We start from the raw sequence: 12,715 nt of genomic DNA, 5'->3' as shown, positions 1-12,715 counted from the left end.
AACGTCCGAAACAATTCAAAAACGTTGATTCATTGCATATTTAACACCAGCAATTAAAGGATGTGCTACTCAAAAGAAAAATTCAAACAATCGTTTTGCAGGTTTTCAAATTCTTTCCTATAGACACATTGTCTGAAAAACTGGGTTCAGCGTTTTTTAATCTGGTTGAATAACTTGAACATTGCGTGATATCTCCCTTAACTATGTTGCCATGAAACTGCATTGGCGACGTTATTTCTCAGAAATGTTACCCTGTTCCACCTGATCGCATTCGTCCGTGCTAAACTATTTATGAATCCATGATAAAAATATTGATGAAATACAGACCAAATTACTACCGTTATGTTTGCATGCATGCGAAAAACCCAACCAGGATGTAGTTCATACATAGCAGTCATTACAGCTTAGGAATAGCTTTCGGGAAAAATTAGTCATAACTTCATGTGTGACAGACTGGGAGGACAAGAAATATTCCCTTGACTGAGGCTCTTTCGATCAAAACATGCTTTATCCTTGTTGTTTCGGGGTTTAATTACATTACGGTATGAAAGTCTCCCAATGTCATTTAAAGGATACCACTTCCACCACTGCCTCGGAGATTTCCGTGCTTAGAAAGACGTTAACGCTTCAACTGAGATCCCCCAATTCGCCCCCAACCTGTGGCGTGCTGGATGCGTTGGCTCAGGGCGCCAGACATTGTTTGACGTTATCCCTGGATTGAATTGCGTAAGAGGCGCTAACAGATGCCTCCAACTGACAAACATGAAGCAGATAACCGATCCGCGCCACCACCAGTGCGCCGCCTGGGTGCTTGAGGAAATTAAACCATTCAGACGTTCAGAAGTTGCTCTCTGTGACATCTACTTGTTTTGCAGTACCATACAGCAAATCAAATTGTCTGTCTCCGAAAAAAAACTATTCACGCTAACTGTCGGATTGCCAGCCTAGACTATCTACGAGAAGGCCAGGTCCGGAATTTTGCCAGCCTAGACTATCTACGAGAAGGTCAGGTTCGGAATTTTGCCAGCCTAGACTATCTTACGAGAAGGTCAGGTTCGGAATTTTGCCTGCCCAGACCATCTATGAGAACGTTATGTTTAGACTTGCCGGCCGAGATTATCTATGGGAAGGTCATGCTCGAAATTGCCTATTCAACATTCCATAATATTCAGAATAGCTTTAGTTTAACATTGCCTACATACTAAAAATCGCATTTGTCATGGATTTCGTTTTAACTGTCCCAAACGCCGATGAAAATTATTTTTCAAATAGTGGGATAAGCTTTGCCTGTATTTCCTATTCTGCGATATGTTGATTCTATATTTCGCTTAAATTGTTCTGGTGCTCACGCATGAGGTACATCCAACAATACTGTAACGATGACGACGAACTAGTCGGGACCAGAAAAATTACTTACTGATTCTTTATTAATTTGATTCTTGTTAAAGGCCACAATTATATTTTGCCAGATTTCTGGGACACCATGCATGCATATTGGGTGTTAACCAACGCTAGACTGCGCATAGACCACTTATTCGGTGGTTACCAAGGCCTAGCAAACATCGAGATAGGGAGAATGTACAAATTCCCTGCCCGTGGCTGGAATTGAACCTCGTCCCAGCGATTGAAAGGCATCTTTAACCACCAGGCCACAGCTCGCTCGCCAGAAGTGTATAAAGTAAGTTATCATAATGACAGAAAGATGCACACGTATATGACAATTAACCTGCTAAGCCAATATCATGCAGAAAGATTTTGTTGTATTGAAAGTAGTTACACCAAAACAAACATTCGAGGTTATAAATAGTTGGTATGTCGTCAAACACAACGCGAGAATGCCAAGAAAGCTCCTGTAAATCAGAACATTGCACGGTTTTGTAACCACGAAATGGTCCACAGAAGAGTCCTCTACCAGAAGTTATTCCCCAATAGGCTGAATCTACCTTGTAAATTACACAGAAAAAGATACACATCTGGAAGCCGTTGCTATGCCGACAGCCGCCCAAGACTAAACCTATAGTCCAGTCACTATAGTGGAATGTGTGCGGTACAGTTAAACTAGGTGCTTCTATACTCGCCATGAATTAGTCCGTCTGTCAAATTGGTCCCGTGACTATGCTTACACTCACGCCCAGGCCGAAATACAGTTAAATATACAGACTACGGCCCCGTTAGAAGTTTTACCTGCTACTGACTAACGGAGCCCGTACGAGCTCCTCAAAAACGGGTGAAAATGATATATGAACAATGAAGTCAGAATGGAAGATTATGTAAATTAGTTTTTCAATACACGTCGAGGTGTGGGATAATATTACTTCAATTTTTGTTTTACCTAATTTGCTTAATCATGGTTCTAGAGGACGTCTAATTTGCTAATATCTACTGATTTATATGAGGTTTGGAATAAAATCCTAACTGCGATAAATCGACTGAAGCCGAATTTCAAATGTTACGTGAACATTTGAAAACGATCACCCTGTCATTGCATCTTTTATTGTCTTTCATATTTTATATAATTTATGTTTTTTTTCTTTCTTCAGCATTCTATGCTGCCTTGAAAGAAAACTCTTTCTGGACACTTTTGAGGTAGTAATTGACCGGAATCTGAAATGACTTTTCGTCACAAGTGTATCAGACCTGTTGTCAAAAATGACCTTTCTACCATATCTAGAAGCCGTGTAAAAGCGCCCTACTCGAGAACTAAACGAAACAGGTAAGACAGAGTAAATAAAATCCACAAGTACTTAAACACAGAGTATCAACAACATGATGATGTAAGGAAAACAACAAAGTTTTTGGAGGCCACTGCATTCTATCACTTCAGTTTCACCGTTCCTGTCGTAATAGCTGATCTAACATCTAACCGTTTAAAAAAGTTAATTAAAACACCACTTACATGTATTTTATAACCTAAGGGTCAAGTCGGACATTCATATGCCACTCGCAAACCAGGAAGTGGGTGCTCTAAATCGATAACATTAACATAATTGCTAGTTGTATTTTGGTGGTAACGTACAAGTAACAGAGTAAAGTTCTTTATATTTAGTGACTATAAACATTGAACTGGCTAAGTAACGTACGAAGTGCAGAAGGACTTACTTCCACCGACAAACAGAAAGCTAATTGTGACGTGGCACTGAGTTTGTTTAAAAGTTACTCCGATCTGTCTCCTATATGCCAGAGCTAGGGATCCTGTCGAGATTTATCAAAACACTTCATCCAGACTCTAAGCTAATTTCTGCGTTAAAGAAAATAAAACTTTTCGACCGGAGACATGGAGGCAGTTTTCTGGAGCTTTTATCGTACGCAAGATTCAACAAAGAAGATTATTTTTTTTTCTCCCTCAGACTATATACATATGATTCGTGTCTTGGTGTTTTAGAAAGTTGTTGTACCCAGCGATCGTTTATAGGAAATGAGATACTGCCGGTTATAATGGTTTATCCTTGAACCGAACACATGGTCCTTGTCCGCGAGCCGCTCTGTCTGCCGGCTTTCGTTTTTACTCTTCCCTCGAGGGCTTCCAGCATTGTTCAGATCATTCAACGATAAAACCCTTTAAATCAATATTGCCGATGTATCGCCTTGTATTACGTATGTGACTCCATTAATATTATATAGTCATGACAGCCTTCACGGCGAGTATGTATTATTTCAGTCATGTGTTCAGAATTGTATGTAAGACTATTGAAGGGATGGATCAATCGGCGGCTGGTGATATCTTATCTTCGGGCACCCCTTTATTTAAATATAACGATTGGGAGTCATTAGGTATGTGTACATATTCTGTGTCTTTCTATGGCAGGGCGAGTCCATCTGCTGCTGCCACTGAAGTATCATGCTGAAGACACCAGACATGACACCCCACCCAGTTGTATTATATTGACACTGGGCCAACCAGGCCTGTGTCTTCCCTCTACCCTGTCGGTAGTGCTGAGCGCCCGTGAGTGTTTGGGGTTGATCGAGGCGGACGATCTAACCATGCTCCTTGAATACATCATTCGTCCTGTATTACAAAGAAAATGGCCCTAGTCCCGCCTTAATTTATTACCTGGTTAATTTCTTCATACACTTAGTCTATTTGCTATTGTCGTTTTGTAATTACCCTACTGAAAGTTTCAACCGAGAAACTATTTGTACCGACTGGGTAGCAATGTGCCTATTTTTAGGAGGTAATACTTGGTAATGGTGCTTTATTTGCACCCTTGTATTCGAATACTCAAGGCTGCTTGCTCAATTATAGGCAGGCGATTTTTGGATACGAAATACATTGCCTATATTAATACGGTTTCACTGTGACACTGCTGTACTGTAACCAGCTAAGCAGTTATGGTAGCCCGATCCATCGAAATGGCATAAAGAGTGGTCTCCCATTTGTATGGTTATTCACGCTGAAGTAAATAGCTCATGAATTATCACATGAACGAGGACCTCTTAACCTACGTTCTACCCGTGATAATAGCTACGGGTAAAATTAGTCTGGGTTCTACCCGTGATAATAGCTACGGGTAAAATTAGCCTGAGTTCTACCCGTGATAATAGCTACGGGTAAAATTAGCCTGGGTTCTACCCGTGATAATAACTATCGGTAAATTTTTTACGGGTAACTAAGGGCATCGAAGGATGTTTGATTTTCCTGTGAATTGAAGGGTTGGCAAATACCATTATCCACCTGAACTGCTGACTCCGGGCGATATGTGATGCGAGCGACACTGCCAGTATAAAATTTACTGACCAGTCAAATTCTACCCTGAATTTTGTATCAAGATATGGATTTCAACCCGTAATAATAATAATTCAGAGTACCGATATCAGGTAGCTGAGTGGAAACACACAACCGGAATCATAAATGCACTCATGCATAACACGGCATATTGCTGTTAGGTAAGTGTAGAAACTGAGGAAATATTCATAAATATTCACACACGACCATCCGCAGGTCGCTGACAGACCTGCCCACGTACGGCCGGAGAGGAGGAAATATTCATACAGAAGATTTATTTATTTATTGTTTTTTTTTTTACACCGCACTCAAGAATATTTCACTTACATGACGGCGGTCAGCATTATGGTGGGAGGAAATCGAGCAGAACTTGGTGGAAACCCACGACCATCCGTTGATGAAAGACCTTCCATGTACGGTCGGAGAAGAAGCCAGCGATGAGCTGAACTTGAACTCACAGCGACTGCATTGGTGTGAGGCTCCTGGGTCATTGCGCCTCGCTGGCGCGCTACAACCTCGACCACGAAGGCCCCATCCTTACATACCACATGGCGTGGTAATGTTTATTTACACTGAATAAATGAGAAATAATAATCTGCATGTAAACTGAAACCTATGGTGTTTGTCACGTTCATAAAACTTTTGTTACTGTCAACTGACTTATATTAGGCCTATACGACTTGGATTAACGTGGGTCAGATCACCAGCTGCATTTGGAAAATCATCCGAATGATTCAGCCCTGGAATCAAGGGATAAACAATACATAGTCTGAAATAAGGACTGTCTAATAGTCTGATAGATATAAATACCTATAACGGTTAGAGTTATGAAACAAGGCAATTCACATCAGGTGAAAGCACAGAGACATGTCCATTTTATTCAAGACTATGACTTTACCGTACATGATACGCTGTGATCGACAATGCGATGATGGGATGAGTTAACGTGCTGATGTAATTGACTGTAAACAAAGAAAATAGTGCTGTATAAGTAATATGTACTAAACATGACTGTATACATTAACGTTACATAATGGAAGCTAGACGGATTATACAAAATATATGCAAATACACAACGATTCATTTGGCTCACACTACTTACTGTACACTGTTATCGCAAATGTAAAACGTTCAATTTAGCCACAAACGTACCGCAATTACCACTAAACAAAATCTAACAGAAGCAACGATCATCTAATTAACAATCCAAGGGAGGCGACTGTCACCCAATGCTGGACGCTTTTTAGTACGTGAGCTATAGGATGCGTACATCAGAAAGATTCCTGTACAAAGCATCTACTTCGCATAACCAGACAACGTTATCACTTTACGCATATGCAGGTTATACAGATATACGCTCATGAAAACAAAAGTTGCAATTTATCAAGCTGAGAAGGCGCTACTGTACTGTTTATAGGCTTCGTATCGCTACGCTCGTCAGACACGCATTGACAAGGGCGTCGCCATTCTTTTTCCAGTGAATTTGCCGCCAAAAACAGTGAATGAACAAAACACTAAATCACTAGTTATGCTCCTTACGCCAAGCCTGTGGGTCACAGAGATTTATCCTAGACATACACATCATGTACAACATAAAGACAACTAAACATATTTTGGCCATTACAACACCAGTGCTGTCAGAGCTGGGGCCACTCTCACAAAGCGGGGTACGACATTTTTTATCGTACATTTATCGTATGAAATTTTGTACGTCTTTCTTAATGTGCCATTGCCTTATATGTGTGATATCGTACAAGTACGACATCTGTGTAGCAATTTATCTCTCCCAGGTTAATGGATGGTTAGGGGCGAATTTTCCACAACGCGATGCACACAGCACTTGTTTGCCTTATACAGGCGAATGAAAAATGATCTTCCATTAGCGCAAAACTGCGCGGGCGATGTATTGACCGGTTATCGTATGCAATGCTCTTCGAGTGAGTGAGTGCTTGGGGTTTAACGTCGTACTCAACAATTTTTCAGTCATATGACGACGAAGGAATCATTAGGGTGCATGTACGTGTAATGTCCCTCCTTGTTGCAGGACGGATTTCCACCGCTCTTTTATTTAGTGCTGCGTCACTGAGACGACTTACCGAAGGCAAGTAAGCCGCCCCACCCGAGCCATTATACTGATACGGGTCAACCAGTCGTTGCACTATCCCCTTCATGCTGAACGCCAAGCGAGGAAGTTACAACTTCCTCTTTTAAAGTCTTGTGACTCGATCAAGGATTGATCCTGGATCTACCGGTCCCGAAGCGGACGCTCTACCAACTGTGCTATCCGGGCCGGTCAATGCTCTTCGAACAATAAGTGCTGGGGATTCTGAATATTCGGGACACCTATAAAACTATAGGACTGTACATTTATAAGCAAATCGTAACGTGCTTAACTACCTTGTGGGTAGCATGCGTAATGTCAGTCTATCGGGTTGCCTTATATGTATGTCAGCAAAAAATCAGAAAGACAGAGACGCAAAAAAAAAAAAAAAAAAAAAAAAAAAAAAAAAAAAAAAAAAAACAGAGGAAGAAAAATCGGATAATCTTGTTTATTATGAAGACGTGTGCAAATATTCGTACTTCCAAAATGTACCACTTAATGACTTTGCATAAAGCATTTGAACAGCACTACCTTCTTAAAAGCGGAAGTAATGCTAGGCAGGTAAGCCAATGCCATGCCTATGACTCAAATTCATAGAGAAGCTAATGAATTCTACCCTGGTTTTATATCAGGATATGGATTCCAACCCGTAATAATAATTCAGGGTACCGATATCAGATAGATGAATGGAAAATCGTAATAATAATTCAAGGTACCGATATCAGGTAGATGAATGGAAAAATCGTAATAATAATTCAAGGTACCGATATCAGGTAGCTGAATGGAAACCCATAATAATAATTCGGGGTACCGATATAAGGTAGCTGAATGGAAACCCATAATAATAATTCAGGGTACCGATATCGGGTAGCAGAATGGAAAGCCGTAATAATAATGCTCACAACACTTGTTTGCCTTATATAGGTGACTGAAAAATGCTCTTCCATTAGCGCAAAACTGCGCGGGCGATGTATTGACTGGTTATTGTAAGCAATGCTCTTTGAACAATAAGCGCTGGGGATTCTGACGTGTGCAAATATTCGAACTTCCAAAGTGTACCACTTAATGACTTTGCATAAAGCATTTGAACAGCACTATCTTCTTAAAAGCGGGAGTAATGCTAGGCAGGTAAACCAATGCCATGCCTATGACTCAAACTCATAGATAAGCTAATGGAAGCAAATGGAACGATGATAGCGGTTGGCTATATTCCATGAGGGTTTGTTCTATATGAGAACAGAACATAAATGGGAAATCTAGATACAGAAAAAAATATAAAACAAGCGATTTCTAATTAAAGCAGCTTATTCGGAATTTCCAGAGCGATGTAAGCATAGATATTAGCGAGTTTTAATTCATGCGCGTCATATATGCAACACGGGTGTACAACAATATGTACTTTGATACTGACTTAAAGATATTGAACCTATTTAAACAATGGGATGTTTTTGTGATTGCGTTTGGAAGATCAAATGACCATTTATTTGTTTAAACCTACCTGTCACCGTGCAAACAGCAACACGCTATTCACACGGAAAGGTCGTGCCGTAATATTATGGGAGCAGGCCACACCGCACGCCTGAACCACATTACCATACAGGGTCGGATCTCTGTACGGTGAGATGAATTGATCTTTCCCCCTGGAAAGCAGTCACGCTGCCCTGGTCTCTAAACCGTAACTGTCAGCAAACACGGAAACCAAAAAAGTGAAACACCATCGATCTTTTGTTTTTCTCTTCCTACTTTTAAGGAGGGTTGATGAGTTACCCTATATACTGGACCTACTGACCTCCGTCGACCCAACTGGCGTGTGTTGTCCGGCAGAGTACTAACGTCCTATTCCACACTTAAGGTTCTCACATTGACCAGATGAACAATTATCATTCCTGGGCTTTTGCTCTACAGCACCGACAACAGGGACACCACCAGACTTTGGCTGACAGAGGGCTTATGATGGAGCGCACCTTTCTGAAACGTCTCTATAACCGAGTGTCCCATGGAACATTTAATGAGAGATCTATGGCATATATGTGCAACCTTTCTAGATAATCTCTATAAGGTACATTGGAACTTTCTTCTTGACCACTTCTTTTACTTCACCGGGTATTATAAAGTACCAGTCAACTTCCTGGTAAGTCTGCTTACACCTTTTATAATAGACTTATAATCTGAAATGTTCTTGGGGGGCCTCTGTGGCTCAGTTGGTTAGCTCGCTAGCGCAACGTAATGACCCAGGAGCCTCTCACCAATGCTGCCTTCCTCTCCGGCCGTACGTTGGGAGGTCTACCAGCAATCTGCGGATGGTCGTGGGTTTCTCCCGGGCTGTGTCCGTTTTCCGCCCACCATAATGCTGGCACCCATCGTATAAGAGAAGTATTCTTGATGTACTATATAGCAGCCTAGTCGGCGGGAGCTTGATTCGAACACGCAACCTCACTGATTAGCCGTTTGCTAGGATGAACCATTATATGGCCCACTCAGCAGGTTCCTCTCTACACGTGGATTCACCCAAACACCAATCGTCAGGATTATTTGAATTTTTATGCAGGCACTGCAAGTGTATGTGTCAAATATGGAAAAGCTAGTCAGCAACTAGCCATTGGTCGATGGTTTACTCCGAGCATGCACTTTTTTTTCTTTCACCCAAAATGCTGACCACTATGGTATGAGATAAAAATGTGTGGGTATGGAGTTAAACATCAATCAATCAATCAGTCAGTCAATTAATCAATCAGTCATGCTCATCCACGCGTCATCATTTCAGACCCTTCAAGAGCTGAGGCCAAGCAGCTCACCAGAAGATGACAAGCCTAACTTTGTTAGCGGTGTACTTCACCACTTTCACCATAACCAAGTATGTTAACACTCGTAACTCATTATATTCAGAAGTTGCTGGTAATTCGCTTTTCACACTAAAACGGTAATCAACCGTAGAGGCTATAGTTATTAGACGTTCATAGGATGTTTATAATAATCTTGCAAACGCAATAATTGGCTTAACGTTAAAATGGTTCGCGAAGGTCTTTTCTCAGTACATTTCTGTAGAGGTAGAAAATAGAGAAATGATTTCAAAACCTGGTAAATGATAATTGCTTGTACGAACGTTCAGCTGTCACAGATTTAATTTGCTCGATTCTATTGTGTGCACGTTCATTGATTGGGCAACAATTATTTGGAATTGAAAAGATTTTTTTCTACATTACTTTTAATTATGCAACATCTGCAAATAAACTGAGCTATTAATTGTCAGCACAGCGTCTAGTTGAAATGACAATGACGAAATAAAAAAAACGAAGCACTGTGTGCAAATAAACAAAGTATGATGTAACCTCGGTTACATGTCGTACTCACAATATTCACAATATTTATTTCTGTTATTATCGATTACTTCTGGTTTTCCGGTCAGCTGGGTTCAAGAGTCCATTGCTTCCTTGTGTCAAAAAGAATCCATTATAGAGGGGTTCAGATCAAGAAAATACTTCCGGGAGGTCCGGCCACAGTATCACCAAGGTACGAGTCAAACATCTGACCATTTTTGTCTCATATGACCAGCTTTGGGTAAGATTAAGTACCACTATGGCTCTGTTTAGATTGTCATCTTGGTGAGATTTTGCACGCGTTTTTGGTGAACTTCCTAACCCTTATACATATATTTATTTTGATTTGTATGCCAAATATTTAATACGAAAACTTTTTTGAGCATGCTATAGCAAACAAGAGAAGCTATGTTTAACTTTACAGAAACTGTAGTGGACAAATTATACATTTATGTGCGGTCTGGATAGGACCAATTAAATATATGATCGTGCGATTCAAATGTCAGATCATTGAGCATATCACGTGAATCTCCGTGAGAATTCCTTACATTTAGTGGGTCGTAAAGTGGATTCAATATAAGAACGACATCTGACAAATGTGGACAATTCTCCACTCTGACTTGCAGATGTGTTAGTGGACTACTGCACGGCGAACATGCTCTAGAAAAATTTCATGAGTTGGTAATGTAATGAACATCTGACAAGGTGGGTTTCATGTCATAATGTCTACACAGCCGCAAAACGTGCCTCTGTTCCAAAATCGTCAACAACCTCACCTGCCGAAACCGGGAAGCCAGTCAGAATTTACTGACGTCATCGACTTGAATCCTTGTACGATGATTTGTATTTTATAAGATTTTGCCACAATTACCTGGACTCGACTGTGTGCTGGGTACCCTGCAACGTGAAACTGTAACCATGGGGTTTATGGAGAGGAATCTTATCATCAAAGTGTGGTTAATGCCTCATCTCATGAGTTTTTGGTATACATGTCGCATATGGAGCGGGTCGTGGCTAAATGCGACTTGCTATTCGATTGCAGGGACAAACGGGGTGCATGAGTGCATTGATTTTCCTTACTGTTTATATAGTAAATTTGTCAGCTTCAACCTCAAAAATATATATATCCCCTAAGTTTCGCTTCACACCTTTCCACACCTCCATATGCAGCTTGCACTTTTCTCTACAACATATCAAAATATCAACCTAGCATGGCCACCCGTTTTTAGCTGTAGCTAACTGGAAGTGAAGTCATAACATTTTGTCACCTTGGTAACCTCCAAGGGGGTGGGTAATAACACTGTGCAAAAAGTTTTCCGTTCTATGCAAAACAAACAAAATTCTGATATATTTTATACCAAATGCAAAATAGCAGTGCCAGAAATTTATGGTGTATCAACAAGCTAAATGTCTCTGTGGCAGTATTTCACATTTCCGTGTCGGAGGCATATTTTGGATCCAATTGCCAGAATTGTGCATGAGCGACTATAAGTCTGGCTTTCAACAGGGAACTTTCCTCAACTCTCGTTACATCCTGGGTCATCCACCAGTATAAGGTGTACATATATACGCTTAATATATGTGGAAAACTTCGTCAGTAACATTGCCAAAGGTTGGTGGTTTACCCATCCATAACACTGACGGCCATTGTACAGGTGAACAATGTCTGAACAAAATGTACGTGCAATATTTCCAGCTTTTTATCAGCGTCTTATTCCCCTTTCAAAATTTCAATTAATTTGGATGAAATCTGCTTAGCACTATACACGTACAGTGGATATTATCGTCATTCGACGTGTAAATTTTCCATCCTGTGTCTTCTCATTTAATTGCTGTTGCAATTAATTCCACCATTTACCATAATCACGATTCAATGTTTTTTCTTCATAAGTAAAGTTGAAAAAATGTTAGTGAGTTAATAACGTTAATTAGTTAATTGGTATATTGTCCCTCTCAAGGTTAATTACACGATTACATTGTTAACACAGACATTCCTACAGAAGTACGTGTCAGTTTCTACGTGCAGTCAGTCTATGCGGTTAGTGAGGTGAACATGGTAAGTAGATTACCGAAATTTTTGGCCTCAATTAAATTAGAAAAAATAAATAATCGCATTTAGCGTACATAGTGACTGGTTTAGAAAATTTAGAGATTTCTGACATCGGTCCCAACTCGTCAGTTATTTATCAACTATATATATAAATACATGTTCGGAATTGGTAGATATCCAAAACACTTCTTGTTTACTTTTTTTACGCCATAAACATACCATTGCACTTATCACAGTCCGATGGATAGAAATGTCAATTTGTTTGATTTATAAGTTCACTGTATGTATGATTTGTCGTTGGGAATAATTAACCTTTAGCATAATGTCGTCATTGCCAAGACGCGCATGCGTTATTGGATGTTTTCTAACGTAAATGCGCCATATTGATTTCGAATGAACTATAAACAAATCGGATCGTATAAACCTGACCTTTCTTTAGAAGGACAGCTAGAAAATGGTATTGCAGCTATGTTTATATCCCTTGAATGAAAATTGAGTGCATCATGGGTTAAAGAAAACCCAAT

This window comes from Liolophura sinensis, chromosome 9, assembly GCF_032854445.1.
Source record: "Liolophura sinensis isolate JHLJ2023 chromosome 9, CUHK_Ljap_v2, whole genome shotgun sequence".
Lineage (NCBI taxonomy): Eukaryota > Metazoa > Mollusca > Polyplacophora > Chitonida > Chitonidae > Liolophura > Liolophura sinensis.
Note: the sequence above shows the minus strand (reverse complement) of the source record.